The sequence below is a fragment of the Sciurus vulgaris genome, assembly GCF_902686455.1.
Source record: "Sciurus vulgaris genome assembly, chromosome: 15".
In the NCBI taxonomy this organism is placed as follows: domain Eukaryota; kingdom Metazoa; phylum Chordata; class Mammalia; order Rodentia; family Sciuridae; genus Sciurus; species Sciurus vulgaris.
Genome location: NC_136476.1, coordinates 28,241,776 through 28,269,351, shown reverse-complemented (window position 1 = coordinate 28,269,351; position 27,576 = coordinate 28,241,776).

Genomic DNA, 27,576 nt, shown 5'->3' with positions numbered 1-27,576 from the left:
ATAACCTCAGTTCCTTATTATGAAATGGACTAGAATTAAGTTAATTAGTAAAATATATTCTCCTGAAATCACTGTTCATAGAGTAATGTTAAGAGAAAGCCAAAATAACTAGTGCCATTTGTTTCTTCTATTGGACTTTACTTGACATAGAAGGGAATAAACCCAGTTTATATTATAGATGCAATCTATTCTCACAAGGAATGAAGTATTTTTAATCATATATCACTACTTGGTTTTAAAAAATGGCTATTTAGTCTTATATATTTGCACACAAATATGAATTTCTGTAGTGCATTCATTCCCTGAAATATGGGAAGGAGAGGATTTGGAACTGGCAATGTTGCCTACAGTTCATTTAATTATGACTGCGTATTTGGTTAGGGACAAAGTAAATTCAATGAAGCATTAAAATCAAACATCCCTTTAATTAAACTGGAAAAGAGACTGACTTTGTCTTATTGTTTATTTTTATTAATTGAATGAGAATACTATGTCTCCAAAGAAATATCATCATTCCTCTGAAATAAAGATGCTTCCATTCAGCCACATTGTCTATCAACTTGAATCTGACCCACATCTCATCTAGTTTAATATTTTTTGGAAAAAGTCTTTCAAAGCATGGAATGCCATACAAATTGTTATTGTTACTGATATTTTATGTGGTAATCTGCATACTTGCAGATGGTACAAATGGGCTTTACTCAAATCATGAAGGATTAAGAAAATTCACAACCTTCAAAACTATTGTCCCTTACTTAAGCTTGGTAGACTAAACATATCCTGCCTAAATGAAAGAAACAGTGCAGCAAGCAGTCTTTCAAATTAATTAAAGCAAACGTCACAAAGCATTTATTTGGCCAGTGCCTTTGCTGAGTTTTAAAATGTTTAATGTCATAATAAGTAATACATTTTACAAGAAGCACACATATATTAGTCCTCGCCCTATCGAACTCTCATAATTTAAATTATTCATCTGTTCTGGTAAATATTTGAATTGGCTATTCATATGTGATATTTATATTAGAGAAAAAAAAATTTACATAGAAACTTTTTGGGTATATACTGATACTTCAGTTAATCTCCAATAGCACAGCAGTTCCTCAGCAAAGTCTAAGTGAACGTCTATTAGAAAATGACATTCTCCGCATGCAAATTTCCTCATCAAGTCTATTACAAATAGAATATACAATGTATATAACACATTGCAACATTTTCACAATGGTAATAACCAACCCCTACAATCCATTTGAGGGGATTTTATTATTTGAGCTCTATTTACAAATGCCATTTCAGACCTGTTTGGTGATCCACTTGACATACATTTGTATGAGCCATGGAGAGGAAATTGTTTCTAGTTATAGGCTGTCATTGGCTACCAAACATACTTTCTCCAGAAAGACATTTTTATTCTTTCACAAGAATTAACATTAGTATTTTTTGTTCTTTCACAAATTGAAATAACAAATAAATTGTACACAAATGTAGATATCAGAGACCAATGTAAAGGAATAGAAGACATTAAGAAGATTGGTATATGTAGGGTTTGCCCTATGTATAAGTTTTTTTTTTTTCAATTTTTTATTCCTTACCTCAATCTTTTTATTTCCTTTCTCCTTTCCCTGACTTTTTCAAGTTTTTCTTCTGTCTTTGAAAATCTCTAAATTTTTTTAAATAAAAAATTTATCTTGTATTAGAGAAAAAGACAAAATTTGCAGGAAAAAATGAAAATAGTTATTTACAAATGTATTCATGATAGAGTCCATTAAAACAAATTGCTTTTCAGTATGGAGATTCCTCAGAAAGCTTGGAATGGAACCACCATTTGACCCAGCTATCCCACTCCTTGGCCTATACCCAAAGGACTTAAAATCAGCATACTACAGAGATACAGCCACATCAATGTTCATAGCTGCTCAATTCACCATACCCAGATTGTGGAACCAACCTAGATGCCCTTCAGTTGATGAATGGATAAAGAAACTGTGGCATATATATACAATGGAATATTATTCAACCATAAAGAAAGATAAAATTATGGCATTTGCAGGCAAATGGATGAAATTGGAGGATATCATGCTAAGTGAGATAAGCCAATCTCAAAAAACTAAAGGACGAATGATCTCGCTGATAAGCGGATGAGGACATATAATGGGGGGTAGGAAGGGTTAGCGTTAGGGTTAGGTTTAGGGTTAGGGATAAGGAGGGTGGTAAGAATGGAGGAAGGAAGGACTGTATAGAGGGAAAAGAGGGGTGGGAGGGGTGGGGGGAAGGGAAAAATAACAGAATGAATCCAACAACATTGCCCTATGTAAATTTATGATTTTTAATTAAAAAAATGGAAAAAAAATTAAAAAATAATGTACCCCCCCCCCAAAAAAAACTGCTTTTAAGTGAGCATTTGATTTACATGCAATTTTGGAATCTGCTCCTGATATATAGAGTGTAATTTAAATGATCATCAAACTGGCACCTGCTGAGGCAAGTTAGGTTAAATGAATAACCCAAAATAGCAACAAATACACTCAATCAAACATTCACTTTCAGTTGCTTTCAATACCCAACACCCAGGTGATCACCATAGATGATGTCAGTAAGAAAAACATGCACAATCAAATAATACTGGGTACAAATACGGAGATTCAGTCTTTAAAAAGATTCCCTTACTTCGGGGTACCTCTTAATCAGAGAGTAATAAGCAGTGTTCTCTTAGAATCAGAAAAATTTTGATTTTTCTGGAATTTACTAGAACACTCTCCTCAGAAAGAATACATGACCTCTGTTTCCCTTGAGTTGCAAAACATTGAAAAGGAAAGATGGACTCTACATTAATTGAAATAATTCTAATCACCTGGTTTCTTGAAATTCTAATGCAAATTGGAGGCACTCTTGATTTTAATTAAAATTCTTGTTTTATTGTGAACATAAAAATTTACATGAAAAGTAAATGCCCAGTTTTTCATAGTAATCATTTCCCTTCAACATCTATTGTTAAACCAGTTTTCCTATGTTTAGGGTAAACATTTCAATCTCTGGACTCACTCTTACAAAAGTACTCATTATACTAAAATTACCTGTCTCGATTATTTGTTCCCCTAGCAAGTCTCAAAATATCTTCAAGACAAAATTTCTTTTTCAGCAATATATTCCTAATATTTAATATAAAGTAGACACCATGATTTTAATAACATTAGATAACATTAAGAGCCTACTATGTACCTAGCACAGTTTTAAATGCTTAGTATATCTTCATATCAATCCTTAGACAATGTCATTATACCCATTTTAGAAATGAACAAATTGAAGCAGAGTAAGATAAGTCATTTTCCCAGAATAAAACAATTAGTAAGTGACCCAGCTGATGTTCCACCTAGGGAGTCTGTACTCCTAAACACTATGTCACCAGCACAGAGTGTAAATAGACCCATAATAAATATTTCCTCATTGGACAAATATCTGCAATTTTAATATGTACATAGAATGTAGTCAAACCGTCAATCCCAGTTAAACAACAGAAGGGGGAAATCAGGCTAATAACCAATTCAAACGATTGACTTTGAGATAAGGTATTAAGTGTGAGATATCATAAAGCTTTATCGGGGTGGTACTGTCACCCTTAGGAAGGTGGAATAATACCCAGTGATGTATACATTTTTTTAAATACTAGAAGCAATTAAAAGACATATCAGTGCTCAGAAGCCCAAAGCACTGAGACTTTCTGTGGTTCTATGGGAAGGGAAGCGTAGGGGATAATAGCTAGGGAATTAAATAATTCAATATGTAAATAGGAAAAGAGGAAGGGAAATCAATTAATTAAGTTACAAGAATTGAATATTTAGGTCATTAATAAATAAAGCCTTGTATTAAGACTATTTGTAAGAGCAATAGGCTTACTAAGTGTGTTTAATGTGAATGTGTATTGAAGACTAAATAAAGTTTCCTAAGTAGACTGTTTTATTGTCCTCATACTAAATATTCATTATTGCTACTTTCTTAATGTGGGATTAAAGAAATGATATCACATTATCATTATTTTAAACTTAAGATTTATAATTCTTAATTTTTAAGTTACATTCTGGCCACAGTGAGAAATACTGCTGTACTATGAACCCTGCTGAGTTCCCTGGTCTGATATAAGCAGTGTTCCCCAAAGGAACATATCTGCAGCTACAATTTAGTCTTCTCTTTTACATGAAGCCTGAACCCTTTTATTCAATTGAACTGAGTTCTTTAAAACATTCAGTAGACAAATCTCATCACATACACTACATATATGAACAAATAAGACACATAATATTCAGAAAATGGACATGCATAATTTTTAATTTTTTAGTGCTGGGATTAATCTTTTTTTTTTTTTCAGTACTGGGGCCTCAAGCATGCTAAGCAAGAACTCTAACACTGAGATGAACCCTATTTTGTTTTTAAAAGCAGCTACATGTTTAGTCAAAATTAGAACCCCAAGATCTGTTCAGGCTTACTAGATTCCTCAACACATTAGCCTTTACAAATAATTGCATGACTTGCCATCAAAAATAAGTGTGATAATGGACATTATGCTGTTGTACATACATATGTAATGGGATGTATGTTTTGAATATAGGTATTTGACATGTAATCCTGAATTAAGAACCCTGCATAATCTGTTGACAACTAACTGCATGATGTGTGCTTGTTTCTGTGTTCTATGTGTATTCATGACTACATAGCTACATGGGTTGGGGAGGTTAAAGGGAGGTTAATGATTAGAAATATTTTGAAATATATACATATCTCCTATTCAGAATGATCTATTAGCAATGGTTATCATTTACAAATTTTATTTAAAAAATTGAAATAGCCAAAGCATCACGGTTGAGCACATGCTTTGAGCTGATAATCTAGCTTCTACTTTGCCCATATAGGAAAAGCATTTGTGGTAAATAAACCCACAAATTATTTGTCATGCCAACATATTTGAATAATGTACTGTATGGATGAGTTTATGAATTTATTTTAGATCTCGAATAAAACTGGCAGCCAATTTGGAAGGTAGAGAGGAATAAATGAATGGGGAGCTTAGGGTACCTTGTTAACCACATAAATCTCTGGCAAGATCAAATTCTGGCAGTTAAGAGACAGATGCCATTTAACCAGGATGCTTTCTTTTCCTACATTCCTGCCCCTATGGCATTCCCTCCTTTGTTGGTCTTGGTTCACTTTCTCTGAGTTTACTTTCTTTACTCTTTTCCCAAGTACTCTCATCAGACACTTAAGGAAAGACTGATAAATGTACATCAAAATGTACATCTCCAGCTTTGACCACTACCTCCCACTCAAATATGGAAGCCTAGTAACTTATTTAATAGATTCATCTGATTTTCATGAATAGTCTAAATTTATCAGGTCTGAAACAGAACTTTTGATTATTCTTCATTAAAGTGGAATATTCGGCCATCTCGATGATGGCTCAAACCTTTCAATTTGGTCTACCAACCATTGCTGCCTTGTCTAAGGACCCCTTACATATAGACTGTCTGCAGTTATTCTTTCCAAATACATTTCCAGTCAATTCACTTCTTTATCCTTACACTGCTCACTTAGTTCATGCCCCATTATTGCTCACTATATGCTATGAGTTTAACAAACTAGTCAGCTCATCTACAAATATTGAGGCCTATTAGTGTCCATTCCGATTGGTTGGCAACTTTTCTGATTAATAAGTGCCAAAAGCTATAGAAATTGTTAAATATTTCTAATCTGGCCATAAACTACTTTCTCTGAGTCTTCTCTTACTCTCTTCAGTTTATGTTTTATATCAATGAAAAATAAATTACCTATTTAAAATAGACAGTGGCTTATATCATTCCCTATTTAAAACACTGCAAAGTCTCCATTAGTCCTAGAATAAAAGCCTATCTCCTAGTTTTGGTTTTAAACCCCTGTAGAACGTGGCACAGCCTACATGGTAAATAGCAACTCTTACTATTCTTCCCTCATTCACAATGCTAATAGGCATCATGGCCTCCTTTCTATATCTGGAGCACTCCAAGTTCCTACCCATCTTAACATGACTGTCTCTTCTGCCTGGACCATTTTCCCCTTACTGTTCATGTGACTGCCACTGTGACCTTCAAGTTTCAGTTCAAATGTTACCTACTCAGAAAACCTTCACACTCTAAAACAGCCATACTGCCATCAATCTTTGATTATTTTCTTGTTTTTAATTGCTGTTTATTTGTTGTATATTTATCATGTGTCTCCTCTCCTACAGCATAGTTCTAAAAGGACAAGAAATTTTATTTCTGCTATACGACACTGTATCTAATGTTTGAACATTGTATGTGCTCAGTAAATAACAAACCTGTAGATCCATGATTATCACCTGACTTGGAACATAGTAAATAGTGTTTGTGGACTTGAGAATCTCTTTAGATCAGTGATTCTCACTTGGGGGATATATTTTATCATGAATTCAAACAAAAAGCATTTATTTCTCAATCACACATCGTGTGCCAGGTATTTTGCTACCTCCTGAGAAATATTTGAGTTGAAACAGAAGAAAAAAGGCAAAATTCCTTCTCTGAACACTCTCAGAGTCTAAAGTGGGAGATAGCTCCTTTATCAGTTATAACACTGCTAACTTAGACATAAACACAGGTACTATAGAAAAAAAGTAAATCGAACTAAACCAGAATGGTAACAGAGTAGAAAAGTAAACTAGAAAGAGCTTCTGTGTAAGGTAATTCCTCCAGTGAGTACTGGTAGTCAAATAGGGGTGGTTCTATTGATAGAAGTATCAGCCCTTCTCTGACAGAAAGATGCTCCTATGACACGCTGTTGGATTGGGTCACCTATAGTCAAGCAGGGTTTTTTGATACTTCCTGACCACTTTGTCTAAGGACAAAGTCAGTTCTGCTAATGATAGGTGCCATACTATTGAAACACCTAGTCTCAGGCAAGTTCATACTTTCATTAATGGTTTATTTTGATATCTCTTCTGCTATTAGACTGTGAGAAACTTAAGAGAGACTCACAGACAAAAGGAACTAGAAAAAATGCTGCATGGATGGATGGAAGTGGGGAGGAAACAAGGAAGGGAGAGAAGGGGAAGCAGCTGCTCAGTACAGCAGTGTTTTATTATAAGGAGTTAACAAAATAGTGACAGGATTTTCAGTGTTTGGGTTATTTTCTGCTATCAAGTATGTCTGGTGGCTGGCAACTTTTGCAACAATTTTGAAATCTGTGTAAAACAGGGAAAATTGCCCAGATTTATGATTTCTTTGTGGTTTGCCTCCTATAACATTTTTGATGCAAACATAAAGTCTTATAAACTGGCAAATGATGCAACAAGGCTGAATGGAAACTGGCTGATTTCAAGTTTATTATTTGAGGTCAAAAAGAAATGAGGCTTGAAATAGCAGCCACCAGGTCTGAACTCACCAGGAATCAAATGAATCAGATTTGGTAGAAGCTGAATAGTTTGATTTTGTTAGTTCTTTGTATTTTTTTTAAAAGGCAATTTTAGAGCAGAGATTCTATAATTGCTTGATTTTTTTTTTTTTTTAGTCTTATAATTGTCTTGAAAGCAATTATGGCCATTTTGTAATTTCTGCTCTGGTCTAATTTCAGTCTACAATTGACCAACCATGTTAGAAATGCATCAATAAATATATTGATTATATGGTGGTATTTTCTCTATCTATTCCGAGATTGTTATTTAGAAAAATGAAGTTATTCTTTTAATTTGGCATAAGGAAACAGACTAGAGAGATAAATGGATAAAATCTAACTGATGGGTACAAATAATATTCAATGAAGACTGTCATAAGTCTACATCGTTTTTTCAGACTGACTCACAATATTCATTACTACCCCATACTTCACCCAAGAAGTTGTCTATTGTGTCATCAAAGACAGCTATGCCATAATATTTTAGAATGCATAATGCCACACTTAAACACAGTATGACTTATGTCCTTGCTTCTTATCTATGGATATGCACACAAAAGAATATTTTCTCCACACTTGCTTTATGCTTTGATTTCTAGTCATAATAAATTTCTTTCTCTGCACTTTACCAAAACTTTTTTAGTCTTTTTCCCACAACCTACCTTTTGGACAACACATCTATATACACAGTCTATGCGTTGGTCAATTTACTTTTGCTAAGATGCGTTTTAACTTAGACTCCATTTCTTCTGTTTGTCCAGTTTGTCTAATTTGACGTCACCATCCCCCACACCATCCTCTCTCACACAATTTTATTGACCCTGAATCATGGAAGATATTCCTGTTGAACCTTGTTGAAATAATGTTTGATTTGTTCTACATTTGCACTTCATGACTTTGGAGCCTACTCTTCAACAAATGGTATGTTCCTTACATGCTAGAAATATTCTTTAGTATAATTTGACATAAAATAAAACAAGCTGTATTCTTTTCTTGGGACATAACCCAGGTTTCACTCTAGAAAGTATGATTACTTTTTAACACTTAGTTTTTGTAAGAAATGATATGTTTCATTTTTATCAGTTTGCAGACTGATTACTTAGCTAACAACATGTGGCTTTCTTGTTGCCATTGGACAGTTTTTTGTTTCCCAGGATATAGTTGATTGTTTATGGGGGAGAGAGCAGATTTGCCTATCAGCCTTCTAATCTGGACTATGATAAGTCTTTTAATTTTGCATGGCATGCATCTGGCAGTCTCTTTCAAGTTGATAGTTAATATATGCCTTGTTCTACTGAGGAATTAGGATACCCTTTATGTCATGCCTGAGGAGCTCAGGAAAGGACACATACAGCCTGCTGAAGAGGAAGCTGTGCTAGCATTTCAGGAAGATGTCCTGGCACCCGCATCCAGGTCTACATCAGAATTGTATTTTTATACCTAAATTGGAGCTATTTGTCACAGACAGCATGAGGCCATGACTACATTATTATCCCTAAATCTAACTGCAAATGAAAATAATGTTTCAATGTTCACAAAATGGCAAACTCTTTTCTACTAAAAATGGAGAATTGCCTTCACAAACAGAACAGTTTTACTTTGGCTCTCAATTCTCCTCTCCAAGTATCTTAAGCTTGTTTAAAAATAAGTACAGTGAATTTAAGTATCTTATAGATGCCATTGTCCATGTGTTACCGCCTCTGAAGGTGTGGTTTTTTAAAAAATAAATGGTAATAACTGTATTGATGATGATATTACTCTTTCATGCAAAAAACAATTATTTATACTGGGAGCGAAGTTGGGTTTCTATTTTTTATCCAGGGGGGTGATGACTTTTCCCAGAGTTGTTCATACTCTTTCCTGCACATTACCATATGCATTGGCGTAAACATTAATTGGGAATATGGGTGTAGTCTCTGTCTATGAAACCGAATGTAGCTAAATGGGAAACACAGGATTTCAATCCAAGTTTCTCTGGACAGCTGAGCCAAGTAACCATATGTTCATGCCATGTACTGTAGTAAGTACTACAGCATTTCAAGATGGGACAGCACTTAGAGATCATTGAGCTTAAAATCCTCTTAAACATTTAGCTAAAACTATGTTTAGGATATAGCAGAGTCCAATATAAAATCAAAGATGGAGATCTGACAAAACAGAAAAAAAAATTAAAAATAGATCAATGCCACTTAATGTTTTGCAGCATTAAATTAACTTGCATTCATAAGTTTGGGACATTTATTGACTCAACAATTTTTTATTCATTAAGATTTATTATTGATTTATGTCTTTGGTTATGTGAATAGAAGTAAAAAAAAATCTTGTTTTAAAATGCTAACTAGCTTTTTATAGACTAGATCCTGTATAGTTGTTGCTTCTAGTAGAAAATCTAGAAATAATACCTGATAAATAAGGTAACAATAACTGTTTTGTAACATGGCATTTATGGCAGAATCTCAGGAAACCAGTCACTGAGTGACATATAGAATTTGCTCATGTTAAGAGTGAAAGCTTCTTCTAAGCATCTACCTTTTGTTTTCTAAATAGGTGCCTAGTAACTAATGAATGGGGTAAAGGGAGGGGGTCTCCCCTTATTTAAAAATGTTGGGAACATCAAATAAATGCTGATAGTAACTATTTTGATGTTTATTCAACATCTTTGGTATATAGACTACAAAAATCTTTAGAACAATTCATAGATTCAATAATATTGATCTGTACATGAGCCAAAACATATCCAGTCAAGTCTTCATAGGGAGGAAAATTTTCAAATAAATAAGAAAATAATTTATAGTGTTTAATATGTGGTTGGTAATTTCAATAACATCTATGCCATTTTCTTTGTGCTCTATTTACTATAAGAAAAATTATCCAGATTTCTTAATCAATGTATGAACTGAAAATTAGATACCTGTAGTTGTTGTATAACCTTCATAAGTTTTCTTTGCCTCACCAATAAAAGCAAGGCTTTACTTTATAGCATTGTTGTAACAATTAAATGAAATCATACAAAGGGTAGTTAATATACCACTTAGCACTTAGCATGGAAGAAGTGCTAATTCTTAGTTATGTTTTAGATTTGAACAAGGGAGAGTTTCCAACAATGATACAGGCACTAGGAAGGGTTTAGACTTAGATGTCACTATCTACTGAAATGTTGTAGATAAGATCCTTGGAAAGTCTGGGCTACATCAGTAGTCCCCAAATTTTGCTATAAAAAAAAATTCTGAAGAAAATTATTAACTACAAAATCAGGGTATTATTCCAAGTCTACTCCATTAGATTCTCCAGGCTGGGACCTGAGAATATACATTTTTACCATCCTCTATAGGTGTCTGTTTCATGATTGAGAATTACCTGTAAAATTAATTTCTAGAATACCACCAATTCAGAGACGTTTAAAATCTGTGTCTATGCCCGAAGAGGTATAGAGGCATGTGTAGCTTTTATATTTGACAAACTTTCACATTGTCCCAACTGTCATACATCTATACAATAGTGAATGATATTGATGATAATGAGACAGATTGCCTGAGTGCTACTGAGGTTTTTGGAGATGTTTTCTAGAGGCTTCTAAAGCACCACAAGTGCCATTAGGCATGTGTCATTTCCCAATAGTGATGTGCTCTATTCAGCAAGATGTTATTAAGAAACACAAATATGACTTCTTCAAATAATTTTGGGGAACATATTTCTTCAGTCTAGCACTTCTCTAATCTATTACTTCCCAAAACTTTAAGATGCCAGTGTATACTGAGTCTCTAGACAGGGATATAACCAGGTATATCCAAGCTTATTAGACTAGGGCTCTTCACTTGGCATCTACCTATTGGTAGCCTTCGAGGAAAAATATTTCAGCAGAACATAATTTGGAAAATTGTATGACTTCAATCATTATATTCCAAACACAAATTTTAAATGTTATATGGTTTGAGATAGAAAGCATTATAGATATTGATTCAGTAGTCATTTAATCCTGCAAAGTATAATTTATAAGATTATGTCTGAAATTCTAGACCTATGTCAGTTTCAATAGAAATTTCTTCAACTTTGTTCAAAAACTAGTTTTTTATAAATATTTCACAACCCAAAGAGTTATATTGTCACCCTTTTTACTCAATTAAATTTCTGATACATTGAAGGGGAAGCTCTTTTTTTTTTTTTATTGCTGTTAAGAGGTAACACATAGAGACAAGGCCTACTAGTTTTAGAAAGACACCTTATTGGTCCCTGCAGTAATTTATAGTCTAGCACAGTTAACCCATGAAATGATGAGAAGTCATAATAAGATAAACCAAAAATGTTAGACCATTCTACTTCACTTCTGTAGAGCACTCAGGATACCATAAAAATAACATAAGGTTTGATGAATATTTTTCCTGTTGCTGAAGAACAGATTACACACATTCCCAGTAGTTTGGGTGTCATGATCTTTCCACATGACATGGAAATATATGAAAGTTTGTAGATGAAAAATGTCCACCTTCACTTCTATAGTTTTAGGCCCTCTAACTTTCCTTTGTAATTGTGGAATAAAATATAGAGTGATTCTAACTTTTGTCAGAAGTAGTGTCAGGTTTTTACTTTGTTAAAAATGCATGTACAATTTTTCAAAATGAACCCAACTATTATATATAGCTATAATGTTCTAATAAATAAAAAAAGATAAAGTATTCTAATAATTTAAGGTAGAAGGAGAACTTCATTCTTCATTGATCATAGTAATTGAAATTATTTTAAAAAGGCATCATATATTAAATTCTTATAATATACTTTCAAACCACCTTATTTGTTCAATTACCAGCTATCCATACTTGTGAGCAACTTCTAGGTCAACAGAAACATCCTGTTGTCTTAACAGACCAATGCTGTATCTTTATGCATTTAAGAACTTTATTTTCAGTTTTTTAAAGGGGGATAGGGTAAGTACAAAGCTAGAATAGTCTAGTCTCTTTCCTTTGTGCAGGCTAGTAGAGTAGCTATTTAGATTTTTGACACAGACAATAAAAACAAACCTTCCTAGAAGGTAGATAGGAAAACAGGGCATGACTGAAAAGTTGTTGGGTACTAGATCATTGTGCAGATACTGTGAAATTGGGCAGGATTTTTCTATTCCCCCTTTAACATCTGCAGAAAATTGTCAGCTAAGTGAGACTAACTGGATTGTATCTGTTCACTCAACTTGTGAATCTTTGTAGTGTTAGGATCAAGTTTACTATGGATTCTTAAGTGGAGCATGCTAATAACTGAGGCAATATTTTAATTTGCATATTATTTTTCTGCAATGTGTAACTCCTAAAAGCATATTTAAATACTTTAATTATGTTACTCTGCTTTCAATCCTGCAAACCACTGTTGAGTGCTATAACAACTATTGTTTGGATCCTGAAATGACCCAAAGACCCATGTGTGGACAATTCTTTGCCCTAGTTATCAGATTTGGAAGTAGATCTGGTCCAGAGCTAATGCATTTTATGCTTCTGATACCTCTCTCACATGTTCCACATAAGGACTTATATCTAAGTTTACAGCTATTAAGGTTTAAAATTATTTTTCTGGGAAAAAGGGGCATTGTCTGGGCATGATGGCACACTACCATATGTGCAAAAGAATACATCAATCTAGTTTTTCAGCTAATTAGACAAAAGAACTGAGCACTTTATTATTTTCAAAAACATTATTACCTATGACATTGTGCTTAGTTTCAAGCTTCTTCTTAATACACTAACATTAAAATAAAGCTTTCCTGGTGGAGCTGTAGCTCAGGAGTCGAGTGCTTGCCTACCGTGCACAAGGCCCTGGGTTTAATCCCCAGTGATGTAAAAAAAATGAATAAAGCGTTCCCATGTTTGCTTTATTTTAGGAAAACCTGGCATTCCATGCTTTCATTTATTCATCTATTTTTTTCACAAATTTTACTCATTAATGGTGTTACAACAGAGTTTTTTGCAGACACTGAGTTAAAGTATGTTTGAATAAGAAAATATCTTGTACCTCAGTCTGATCAACTTAGCAAAGTATTTTGAATATACAAAGTACATAGGAAATTTCTCAATTATAAAATAATTTAAAAATAGCTGGCAGTGCATAGTGTCTTGTGAGGTGTAGCCATTTCATGCACATTATCTCATTTGAATCATTTTATTATGCTTAAGTACAATACGTACTTTAAGTTATTAAAATGGTAAGTTAATAAGTAAAACAAGATGTTTTTTTTTTTTTTTTTTTTTTTTTTTTTTTTTTTTTTTTCTGTGTTAATTTTTTTTTTTTTTTTTTTTTTTTTTTTTTTATTGTAAACAAATGGGATACATGTTGTTTCTCTGTTTGTACATGGCGTAAAGGCATACCATTTGTGTAATCATAAATTTACATAGAGCAATGTTGTTTGATTCATTCTGTTATTTTTTTCCCTTCCCCCCACCCCTCCCACCCCTCTTTACCCTCTATACAGTAGTTCCTTCCTCTATACTTGCCCCCCTCCCTAACCCTAACTCTAACCCTTCCCTCCCCCCCATTATGTGTCAACCTCCACTTATTAGCGATATCATTCGTCCTTTGGCTTTTTGAGATTGGCTTATCTCACTTAGCATGATATTCTCCAATTTCATCCATTTGCCTGCAAATGTCATAATTTTATCATTCTTTATGGCTGAGTAATATTCCATAGTATATATATACCACAGTTTCTTTATCCACTCATCAATTGAAGGGCATCTAGGTTGGTTCCACAGTCTGGCTATTGTGAATTGAGCAGCTATGAACATTGATGTGGCTGTATTTCTGTAGTATGCAGATTTTAAGTCCTTTGGGTATAGGCCAAGGAGTGGGATAGCTGGGTCAAATGGTGGTTCCATTCCAAGTTTTCTAAGGAATCTCCACACTGCTTTCCATAGCGGCTGCACTAATTTGCAGCCCCACCAGCAGTGTATGAGTGTACCTTTCTCCCCACATCCTCGCCAACACCTGTTGTTGCTCGTATTCTTGATAATCGCCATTCTAATTGGGGTGAGATGGAACCTTAGGGTGGTTTTGATTTGCATTTCTCTTATTACTAGAGATGTTGAACATTTTTCCATATGTTTGTTGATTGCTTGTAGATCTTCTTCTGTGAAGTGTCTATTCATTTCCTTAGCCCATTTGTTGACTGGACTGTTTGAATTCTTGGAGTAGAGTTTTTTGAGTTCTTTATAGATTCTGGAGATTAGTGCTCTATCTGAAGTATGATTGGCAAAGATATTCTCCCACTCTGTAGGCTCTTTCTTCGCATTGCTGATAGTTTCCTTTGCTGAGAGAAAGCTTTTTAGTTTGAATCTATCCCAGTGGTTGATTCTAGCTTTTATTTCTTGTGCTATGGGAGTCCTGTTAAGGAAGTCTGGTCCTAGACCAACAAGATGAAGATTTGGACCTACTTTTTCTTCTATAATCTGCAGGGTCTCTGGTCTGATTCCGAGGTCCTTAATCCATTTTGAGTTTAGTTTCGTGCATGGTGAGAGATATGGGTTTAGTTTCATTCTGTTGCATATGGATTTCCAATTCTCCCAGCACCATTTGTTGAAGAGGCTATCTTTTCTCCATTGCATATTTTTGGCCCCTTTGTCTAGTATGAGAAAATTGTATTTATTTGGGTTTGTGTCCGTGTCCTCTATTCTGTACCATTGATCTACCTTTCTATTTTGGTACCAATACCATGCCGTTTTTGTTACTATAGCTTTGTAGTAGAGTTGAAGATCTGGTATTGCAATACCCCCTGTTTCACTCTTCCTGCTAAGGATTGCTTTAGCTATTCTGGGTTTCTTATTCTTCCAGATGAATTTCATAATTGCTTGCTCTATTTCTGTAAGGTACGTCATTGGGATTTTAATTGGAATTGCATTGAATTTGTATAGCACTTTAGGTAGTATGGCCATTTTGACAATATTAATTCTTCCTATCCAAGAACATGGAAGATCTTTCCATCTTCTAAGGTGTTCTTTAATTTCTTTCTTTAGTGTTGTATAGTTCTCATTGTAGAGGTCTTTCACCTCTTTTGTGAGATTGATTCCCAAGTATTTTATTTTTTTCGAGGCTATTGTGAATGGGGTAGTTTTCCTAATTTCTCTTTCTGAAGATTCATCACTTATGTATAAAAATGCGTTGGATTTATGGGCATTGATCTTGTAACCTGCTACTTTACTGAAATCACTTATGAGTTCTAAGAGTTTTCTGGTGGAATTTCCAGGTTCCTCTAAATATATAATCATGTCATCAGCGAACAGGGATAGTTTGAGTTCTTCTTTTCCAATTCGTATCCCTTTAATTTCTTTGGTTTGTCTAATTGCTCTGGCCAGAGTCTCAAGAACGATGTTGAATAGAAGTGGTGAAAGAGGGCATCCCTGCCTTGTTCCAGTTTTTAGGGGGAATGCTTTCAGCTTTTCACCATTTAGAATGATATTAGCCATGGGCTTAGCATAAATGGCCTTTACAATATTAAGGAATGTTCCCACTATCCCTATTTGTTCTAGTGTTTTGAGCATGAAGGGGTGCTGTATTTTATCAAATGCTTTTTCTGCGTCTATTGAAATAATCATGTGATTCTTGACTTTAAGTCTATTAATATGGTGAATTACGTTTATTGATTTCCTGATGTTGAACCAACCTTGCATCCCTGGGATGAAACCCACTTGATCATGGTGCACTATCTTTTTAATATGTTTTTGTATGCGATTTGCTAAAATTTTGTTGAGAATTTTTGCGTCGATGTTCATTAAGGATATTGGTCTGAAATTTTCTTTCCTTGATGAGTCTCTGTCTGGTTTAGGTATCAGTGTGATATTGGCTTCATAGAATGAGTTTGGGAGGGTTCCCTCCTCTTCTATTTTATGGAATACTTTGAGAAGTATTGGAATGAGCTCTTCCTTAAAGGTTTTGTAGAACTCGGCTGAGAACCCATCTGGTCCCGGACTTTTCTTTGTTGGTAGGCTTTTGATGACTTCTTCTATTTCAGTACTTGAAATTGGTCTATTTAAATTGTTTATGTCCTCCTCATTCAGTTTAGGCAATTCATATGTCTCTAGAAACCTGTTGATGTCTTCGAAATTTTCTATTTTGTTGGAGTATAGATTTTCAAAATAGCTTCTAATTATGTTTTGTATTTCCATCCTGTCTGTAGTGATATTTCCTTGTTCATTCCGAATTTTAGTGATTTGGGTTTTCTCTCGTCTTCTCTTTGTTAGTGTGGCTAAAGGTTTATCAATTTTGTTTATCTTTTCGAAGAACCAACTATTTATTTTGTCAATTTTTTGTATTGTTTCTTTTGTTTCAATTTCATTGATTTCAGCTCTGAGTTTAACAATTTCCTGTCTTCTACTACTTTTGGTGCTGTTCTGTTCTTCTTTTTCTAAGGCTTTGAGCTGTAGTGTTAGGTTGTTTATTTGTTGAGTTTTACTTCTTTTATTAAATGCGCTCCATGAAATAAATTTCCCTCTAAGTACTGCTTTCATAGTGTCCCAGAGGTTTTGATATGATGTTTCTTTGTTCTCATTTACCTCTAAGAATTTTTTAATTTCCTTCTTAATATCTTCTGTTATCCATTCATCATATAATAGCATATTGTTTAACCTCCAGATGTTGGAATAGTTTCTGTGTTTTACTCTTTCATTTATTTCTAACTTCAATCCATTATGATCTGATAGAATACATGCTAGTGTCTCTATCTTCTTGTATTTGCTAACATTAGCTTTGTGGCATAATATATGGTCTATTTTAGAGAAGGATCCATGTGCTGCTGAGAAGAAAGTGTATTCACTCTTGGTTGGATGGAATATTCTATAAATGTCCGTTAAGTCTAAATTATTGATTGTGTTGTTGAGATCTATGGTTTCTTTGCTCAATTTTTGTCTGGAAGATCTGTCCAGTGGTGAGAGCGGCGTGTTAAAATCACCTAGTATTATTGTGTTGTGGTCTATTTGGTTTCTGAAATTGAGAAGGATTTGTTTGACATACATAGATGAGCCACTGTTTGGGGCATAGATGTTTATGATTGTTATATCTTGCTGATTTATGCTTCCCTTAAGCAGTATGAAATAACCTTCTTTATCCCTTCTGACTAACTTTGGCTTGAAGTCCACATTATCGGAAATGAGGATGGATACTCCAGCTTTTTTGCTGAGTCCATGTGCATGGTATGTTTTTCCCCATCCTTTCACCTTTAATCTATGGGTATCTCTTTCTATGAGGTGAGTCTCTTGCAGGCAACATATTGTTGGATCTTTCTTTTTAATCCAGTCTGCCAGTCTATGTCTTTTGATTGATGAATTCAGGCCATTAACGTTCAGGGTTATTATAGAGAAATGATTTGGTTTCCCGGTCATTTGGTTCATTTTTAAAATTTTGTTTATTTATTTGTTTGACACAACTTGTTTCCTCCTTTATTTGACAATTCCTTTAGGATAATTCCTCCCTTTGCTGATTTGCTTCTTTGTTTTTCATCTCTTCCTCATGGAATATTTTGTTGAGAATGTTCTGTAATGCTGGCTTTCTTTTTGTAAATTCTTTTAGCTTTTGTTTATCATGGAAGGATTTTATTTCATCGTCAAGTTTGAAGGTAAGTTTTGCTGGGTATAAGATTCTTGGTTGGCATCCATTTTCTTTCAGGGCTTGAAAAATGTTGTTCCAGGACCTTCTAGCTTTTAGGGTCTGGATTGAAAAATCTGCTGATATGCGTATTGGTTTCCCCCTGAATGTAATTTGGTTCTTTTCTCTCACAGCCTTTAAAATTCTGTCTTTATTTTGTATGTTAGGTATTTTCATTATAATGTGCCTTGGTGTGGGTCTGTTGTAATTTTGTGTATTTGGAGTCCTGTAAGCCTCTTGAACTTGATTTTCCATTTCATTCTTCAGATTTGGGAAATTTTCTGATATTATTTCATTGAATAGGTTGTTCATTCCTTTGGCTTGTTTCTCTAGGCCTTCCTCAATCCCAATAATTCTTAAATTTGGCCTTTTCATGATATCCCATAGTTCTTGTAGATTCTGTTCATGATTTCTTACCATCTTCTCTGTTTGTTCAGCTTTGTTTTCAAGGTTAAATATTTTGTCTTCAATGTCTGAGGTTCTGTCTTCCAGGTGTTCTATCCTATTGGATATGCTTTCTATGGAGTTCTTAATTTGGTTTATTGTTTCCTTCATGTCAAGGATTTCTGTTTGGTTTTTTTTCAATATCTCTAACTCTTTATTGAAATGATCTTTTGCTTCCTGTATTTGCTCTTTTAACTGTCGATTGGTGCGATCAATCAATGCTTGCATTTGCTCTTTCATCTCATCATTCAATGCTTGCATTTGCTCTTTCATCTCCTCGTTTGCTTCTCTGATCATTTTAATTATGTACATTCTGAACTCCTTTTCTGTCATTTCTTCTGCCATGCTGTCATTGGGTTTTATTGATGTAACATCTAGATTTGTTTGCAGCATTTTCTTTCCTTGTTTTCTCATGTTGTTCAGATATCAGTGGACCGCTGAGATATTGCAGATTTCCTCTGTTGATTTACAATGACCCTGAAGATTTCTATATATATCCCCTCTTAGCCTTCAGTAGGCTGAAGTCTTGGAGGAGGTTGATAATGCGGTGCTCCACAAGGAAGCTGCCTCTCTAGGAGTGGTGGCCTTCAGGTGGGGTATATTCCCTGCTAGTGGGCAGAGGTGCCTCCACTTGTTGACCAATGGTCATCCAAAGGGGACCTAGGCTGTGGGCTGAGGCAAGGCCTGTTTGGGCCTGAGCTTCTGGTTTTACCGTCCTTGTGGGAAACCTCACCCAGCAGGGAAGACTCACCCGGTGGGGAGGTCTCGCTGGTCAGTTTCCTCCTAGAGGTTCCCCTCAATTTACATCTACTGCCTGGGCTGGGCTGCCTTCCTCTGCAAAGTTTCCAGGGGCCCGGCCCTACCTCCTGGGCCTGGGAGCCTCACCCTTCGCAGATGAATCTCCTTAGGCTGCCCCTCCTCAGAGAATTTGCCCATAGGCCTGGAACCTTCGCTCCGCCCTAAGCCTGTCTCTGTGCGGCTCTTCCACCAAGAAGCCTCCTAGATCCTGGGACCCTGTTCTGCACCTAATCGCCTGGCTGCGTGGCCCCTCCTCTGAGCAGCCACCTGTGGCCCCGAACAATCGCTCTGAGTCCCAGAGACCCGCCACAGGCCTCTTCCTCCAGACAGCTGCCCAGTATGCCGGTGCGGTCACTAGGAGTCCAAGAAACTCACTTCGTGCCTCCTCCTCCCACCAACCACCCGTAGCCCGGGGCAATCAATCACTCCGAGTCGAAGTGACCCTGCCCGTTCCTCCTCCTTCTCCAGATAACCCCCCGGGTGTTCAGGAGCAGTCCCTCTGAGTGGCTCTGAATCCACGTGACCCGCTGCACGGGTCCTCTGGGCCACCGCCCGGAGCTCTGGTGTGGTCCCTCAAGACCAAGCGTCCCACCACGCTTCTCCTCCAGGCAGCCCCCCTGTGTTCAGGAGCTGTCACTTTAAGACCAAATAACTCACCACTCGCCTTCTCCTCTGAGCAGCCGCCTGGAGCGCTAATGCAGTCACTGCGAGTCCAAAGGACCCGCCGCGCTCCTTCTCCTCCTTCTCCTACTCCTCCGGGCAGGCCCCGGGGTTCAGAAGTGGTCAGGGTCCAAACAGCTCGCCACGCAGCCCCTTCTCTGGCAACCGCCTGTAGTTCCCGTATAGTCGCCCGAATCCAAGCGGCTGCTCCTCTTCCTCCTCGTCCTCAGGGCAGGCCCCGGGGTTCAGAAGCGTCGTTCTGATTCCAAACAGCTCGCCGCGCGGCTTCTCCTCTGGCAACCGCCTGCAGCTCTGGCGCAGTCTCTCCGAATCCAAGTGGCCACGCTCCTCTCCTCCTCCTCAGGGCAGGCCCCGGTGTCCTGAGTCCACACAGTTCTCCCCGCCTCTCCTCCCCCGGGCAGCCGCCGGAGCCCCAGTGGCTGTTCCGAGTCCCAGCGCTGTGCCGCCGGCCTCCTCTATGGCGCTCCAGCGGGGGGAGGGGCGTCTCGCCGGCAGTTCTACTTCACAAAGTTTCCTGCGTTCCGGGACCCCCGTCCCATCCGGGATGCCCCCCCAGGGGGTGAGAGTCACCCGGCTACTTTGAGTTGGTCCCAAGCGTCTCAATATCTCCTCTCTTGAATCCTGAGTTCTGGAGCAACACGTAATGCAGCCACCCTCTAGGCCGCCATCTTGAAAACCCTCAAAACAAGATGTTAATGAAAGTGTTACAGCACAATGGAACTGCGTTTTACAAATCTAACAGTCTTTTTATACTCAAGAATTAATTACTTGAATATAAGTTGAGCATACCCTGAAAGAAAGAGGGAAAAAAAAAAACTAAGCTCTCATTTGAAAAAAAAAAAAGATACTAATTTTAGATCAGATTCCACTTACTTATTTCAAGGTAAAAAATTCACAAAGCACAAAAGTTACTTCAAAAGTTCTATTCAGTTGTACAGACACCATCTTTCTTTTTTCAAGAATCATCTATCTTTAATATATTTGGAAAAGAGAGAGTTAGACCCGTGTCTGTCCTGTTCCTCTGTCCCAAGTTCTTCTCCACCACTCGGACATCTCTCCTAGGTAACTTATCATTTATTTGACAAATATTTGCTTCACGAATATTGAATGAATCCCTACTATCCATCAGGCAATGTGTAAACAATGGAGAGCCAAAAGTGAGCACACTGTGCTTCTGGGTTAGTGAAAGAAAATCACAAATGCACCATGACAAACTGGGGCAAGTGCTGTGAACAAGAAGCACAGTGGACTAGGTGAGGATGCAATGGAACACTGGACCCACTTGGTGGAGGGAAACTTTTCCCGTGCAGTTAAAAAGTAAGGTAAAATCAAAAAGGTGACTTAAAAATAATCACTCCCCCAAAAAACTTTTAAATGAAGGTTTTCGGATGCATCGGACTTTAAAATGCATTTAAATATGGAAATGACTATCCTTAATATAAGATTTCCCCTCAGAATCTAAGGGAAAAGTGTTAAATGAAACTGTCTATGCAGAGGAACACACTCTTAATTTCTAGGCTTGCCTTCCTCCCCTGAAGACCTCCCTTCTCAAGCACCACAGTCAGCAGGCCTCTTGCCCCTCATGGCATCTGCAGAATGCATTAACTACCAGCAACACATTTGCCAAAGTCAAAAAGTTATTTTGCCTATAATAGTATCAAAGCCTGTGAGTATGTGGAGCAATCACTCTACTCTTCCATCAAGGATAACAATCTAGGACACCCTGAATGTGGTTCTTTAAAGCCTATCCACCAGGATGAGATGTCAACAGACCATTTCAGGTGGAGAGTCTCCTAAGAACAACATGTATTCTTGCGCTTGTAACCTTTTAAATTCAAATTCATGAAGAAAAGATTTCCTTAAACGTCTCATAATCTACACAGGAGCTACTCCAAGCAGAACAGAAGCAGCGCTTCACATAGTCATTCGGGGCACAGATTTTGGGCTGTTCCCAAGAACCAGAGATGGGTAAGAATTGACGTCCATGTCAAAATCATGTCCCCTAAAACCAACCACTGCCTAACTATAGAAAGATGAGGCAAGAGCTCTTCATTGATTTTCCCTTATGTTTTTAGAGTCACCTTCTTGATCAAGGAATACCTTGGAATCTTTGTGAAAAGAAAGAAAGCATCTTTCCCTCATGACCTTGTCATCCCCAGGAATGGACGATGACAGGTTACTCTAACACATACACTTAAGTTGTACACTGAGGTTTGGGAAATGTCAATAATGCATGTTTTTGATTCAATTAGGAAATATTTACCATGATGAAATCAAATATCTTTGGATTGTGCCTGTATACAAAACCAAACGAGACTTCCCGTCTCCCTCAAGTCCTGAAAAGGCTCCTGTGGAAGTGGCCTTTCCCAGGCTAAGCTTTCTAAAGACAGTCCTTATCGTTTTATAACTCAGCACATTCACTGTTCCATTATGGAGCTATCAACTAACGGGACATACAAGCAGACACAAGCATTCATTTCACCTATTTGACCATCAATACCCATCCCTGTTTGCACCCAGAATTACCCTGTGGAACCCAAGTAATCTGTACCAGACCTTACCAGGTGACATGATTAACTCAGTCTTTGTTTTGATTGCTCTAAGTGACAGTTTTTATGTTTGAAAATTCAGGTCAAAGGAGTGCACTTTGCAACTCTCCTCTTTGTTTACAAGAGTCTTCCCCATGTTATTCCACTTGCCTGGAATAGCCCACTCAGAGAGTAAACCTGGGAAAATAAAACTTGCTAGCTCACCCTGAATAGTCCTTTCTGTTCACAGTCTCTTATTCACTTGCTCCAAATACCAGACCCTTTGTGTGTATGTGTGTGTGTGTGTGAACACTAAGTCAACTGACACCTGATATCTGACCATAGTATATTCAATATCTTAAAAAAAAAAAAAAAAAACTGAGACTTTGTTTTAATTTATTATTCTTGGACATAATTCTTCAAAGTGTGAAAACAGGGTCATAGTACCTTGTGCATATGCTTGAAAAATACTTTCTTGTTCCTCGTTGGCAGCATCTATAAGGTTTCTGTCATCCTATCTGTTACTTCTAAAATGGAGTATCAGAGAGGGATGGTTTACAACACTTCCAATTCACAGAAGTCCAGTTAACTACTAATTGTGCAATTCTAGGATTGGGATTCTAGATGTTACCACTTCAAAACACATCACTTTCCTTACCATGTTTTCTTTTACCCGGTGAATAGGAAATGCACCAGGGAAAAGATTGATTTGGACTCTCCTAGCTCCCCTAGTTTCCTGATCCTACTTTAGAACAGCTCTCTGTATCTTCACTACAATACTGAAGACACGTTCAGGACAGAATTTTCCAGAACAGAATTTTCCTCTTTGTTATTGACATTCATTAGTACTTCGTGTGCAGTCAGTGCACATTAAATATCTAAAAACTTCAATATAGATATCAAGCAGAGAGATGGGTGCAGTGGAGAATTCTACATATAAAAGGGAAGAAGTAGGAGCTCCAATAGAGAAAGTTCGTCCTGTGGCGATCTTATCAAAGAACAAAAACACATTTCTTTTTCCTCATCAAAGGTTTGTGATCCAAACACCTGCTGAAGTAACTCAAGAAGTACAAAACATATTTACAATGGCCCCATGGATTTTATCTACTTTCAAGTTATCTCATGGGAAATAGAACTCAAAACCCCTGATTTCCTCGTAATTTCTTTCACAATTTTACTAAGACTAAAATTCCATGTGATTTTAAGCCTGCACATTTATTCTCTTTCTTAAAAGCTTTTCATTTTGCCATTTGATGAATATTGGAAGCGAGTGGATTATCTGGATAAAGAGAATTAGTTGAGGTTTGCATCAGTCAAGAGAGTAAAGCCACCAGAGGTTTTAAGGGAGTGCCTTACAATATAAATAGTCCTAATCTCCTTCAAGCATTGACTTTCAAGAAAGAGAATTTTCTCAAGGCCAGTATTTTTAATCAGCTAGATCTGCAACAAGATTGAAAGTAATGCTGGTGATAACGGAAACGGGCTGTGAGGGAGAAAAAGTAGCTAGAGTCAATGATCTGATTCATGAGGAATGTTAGAGCCTGGGGAGGAGGGGGAAATTAAGAAGTCTCTGGGATCTCCTAACTACTTCCAGCTCTAAAACAGCCATCCAAAGTCATCCCTGCCTGAAGTGAAAATGTACCATTTGGACAGGAACGAGTTATTAGCTGGAGGAGGGCACCCATCGAGTTGCTTCAAATGGAGACTGTGCTTTAACGTTCCCTGTGTTTCCATTTTTCATGCCAGAAAAGGATCAGTGCCAGCTACAAAACAGGTGGAATTATTCTAGCAAGCTTTGTAGGCAGAAAAGAGAATGGGATATGTGTTTCACTGGAGATGGTGGGGCAGCAGTAAAAGCAGATAAGGTTACAGCAAAATGAGAAAAGAAATATTCCCCAGCCACAAATTATTGGAACTGGACTCTCTGCAGCAGCGACCTGCACCCACATTTTTGCACCTTCTTTTCTCCAAAAAGAAACAAGGAAAGTACTTCTAAAGTAACTGCCTTTGCAGAGGGGAGGGTTTATTTTGTTTAGGGTCATGCAATTTAAAAAGGGGAGGTAGTAAAAGAAGCAAATGCCTCTGGAATTATTTCTGATATATTTTCTTGTGCTGGTGGGATTTTTAAAAGATTTCCTTAAGAATCTGCACAAAAAGGAAAAGGATTTTTCACTCGGAAAAGAGGAACACATCACTGAAATCATTTAAGAACTTGCGTGCGATTTGCCTTTGAAAACATTTGAGAAGCAGGCTACAGACCCTCAGGCAAAATTGTTACACCAATACTATTCTATCCAGGTCACTTGTTAGCAGAGGCAAGATGCGATCAGATAGTCGCTGTTTTTGGCAATTTCCAAAGTGCGTATTGGGTTTTCAGGAAGAAATTTGTTTAGAGTCTTTAATATGGAGTCTCTGCTGCTCAAAACTGATGAGCCCAGTGTTGCCTTGGGTCATGGCTAACCACTTCTAGAAGGAAAACTCACAGGGCAAAGGGAAGTCACCTGCAAGGGTAGTAATTTAATGTTCCTTCTGTAAAGATGCAATGGATTTCGTGAAATGGTTTGTGTACAATCAACACATTGAAAAATCAGAATCAGAATGTACTGAACACTGTCCCAAGCACTGGAAGAAGTTCAATGAGAAAGAAAGAGACAGACTGAGAAAGAAAAAGAAAATCTAGTCATCTAGTTCCTCTGGATATAATACATTTCTCCATTTTTGTCTGATGAATTCCTACTTATCCTTTGCAACTCAGCTCCATTTCACTTTCCCAGGAAAGCCTTTCCTGTTCCCCACAGGTCACGTGTTCCCCACAGGTCACGTGCTCCCAACTTGGATAACTAGAGAGCTCACTTTATCTGCTGATCTTCCCTGCTGGATTGAAAATTGCCATGAAGACAAAAACAGTATCTTTCTCTCCATGTATTCCAGTACCTAGCACAGAGCTCAGCAAACCTCTTCTTTACAGAGCCAGATAGTAAATACATTGGACTTTGCAGGGCATATGGTATCTGTCTCAAGTGATCTACTTGTTGTAGTGCAAAAGAAGCCAGGTACAACATGTAAATGAGTGAGTGTGGCTATATTCTAGTAAAACCTTATTTACAAAATACACACCGTGCGTGTTTGTACAGGACTTGTCCTGCGGTCTCTCATTTGCTGACTGGCTTGGGGCAAAAATGTGCTTCAGTGAGAAGGTCTTTCAAATACACAGGCTGAGTTGATGGTGGTCTGTCAAGAGACAGGGAAGAGGATGTGTTTTAAAACTCTCTGGTGATTGACTGATTTGCCAATTTGATGAGTGGGTAAGGGGCAGAGGACAAGTCCAAGTTTCTGGCTCAAGCAACTGATCATAAGAAGCAGACCATTACATAAAAAGAGTAGAAATAGGTAGAGTGAGAAAGGAACCACGAGTTATATTTGAAGTTTACAAAATATGAGAAATCCATGATATATCTCTAATAATGACTTTTTAACTCACAGAAAAATACTTTTAATCCTTTGAATAAAGGTTCTACATTACTCTTTAAGTTGGATGATTTTTTTATTTGTCCTAATTAGTTATACATGACTGTAGAATGCATTTTGACATTACATAGATAAATGGAGTGTAACTTCTCATTTTTCTGATTATACTCAATGTAGAATTTCACCAGTCATGTAATCATATATGCACACAGAGTAATAATGTTCAATTCATTCCACTGTCCTTCCCTACCATAACCCTTCCCCTCCCTTTACTCCCCTCCATCTAATCAAAAGCACATCTATTTTTCCCTAGACCCCACCTTTATTGTGAATTAGCATCCACATATCAGAGAAAACATTCAGCCTTTGGTTTTAGGGGGATTGACTTATTTCCTTTAGCATGACGTTCTCCAACACCATCCATTTACCAGCAAATGCCATAATTCCATTCTTTTTTTAAGGCTCAGTAATATTCCATTGTGTATATATACCACATTTTCTTTATTCCTTCATCTGTTGAAAGGCACCTAGGTTGGTTCCATAGTTTGGCTATTGTAAGTTGAGCTGCTATAAATATTGATGTGGCTACATCACTGTAGTATGCCACTTTTAAGTTCTTTGGGTATAAACCAAGGAGTGGGATAAATGTATCAAATGATGGTTCTACTCCAAGTTTTCTGAGGTATCTCCATGGTGCTTTCCATAGTGGTTGCACCAATTTGCAATCCCACCCACAATGTATGAGGGTAGCTTTGTCCCCACATCCTCACCAACATTAATTGTTGTTTGTATTCTTGATAATTGCCATTCTGACTAGAATGAACTGAAAGTTCAGTGTAGTTTTGATTTGAATTTCTCTAATTGCTAGAGATGTTGAACATTTTTTCATATATTTGTTGATCGATCATATTTCTCTCCTTTGAAATGTCTGTTCAGATCCTTTGCCTGTTTATTGATTGGGTTATTTGGTTTTTTGGTGTCGAGTTTTTTGAGTTCTTCATATATCCTGGAGATTAATGCTCTATCTGAAGTATATATGGTAAAGATTTTCTCCCATTCTGTAGGCTTTCTCTTCACATTATTGATTTTTTATTTTGCTGTGAAGAAGCTTTTTAGTTTGATTTCATTCTATTTATTGATTCTTGATTTTACTTCATGTGCTTTAGGAGTCTTGTTAAAGGAAGTCAGTTCCTAAGCCAACATGGTGGAGATATGGGCCTAATTTTTCTTCTAGTAAGCACAGGGTTTCTGTTCTAGTGCCTAAGTCCTTGATCCACTTTGAGTTGTGTTTTGTTCAGGGTGTTTTGTTCAGGGGTTTAATTTCATTTTGCTACATATAGATTTCCAGTTTTCCTAGCACTATTTGTTGAAGAGGCTATCTCTTCTCCAATGTATGTTTTTAGCACCTCTGTCTAGTATGAGATAACTGTATTTATGTGGTTTTTGTCTCTGTGTCTTCTATTCTGTACCTTCGTTCTATGTGTCTGGGTGCCAATACCATGCCATTTTTGTTACTATGGCTCTGTAGTATAATTTAAGATCTGTCTAGTATTGTGGTGCCCCCTGCTTCACTTTCCTTGCTATGGATTGTTTTGGCTATTCTGGGTCTCTTATTTTT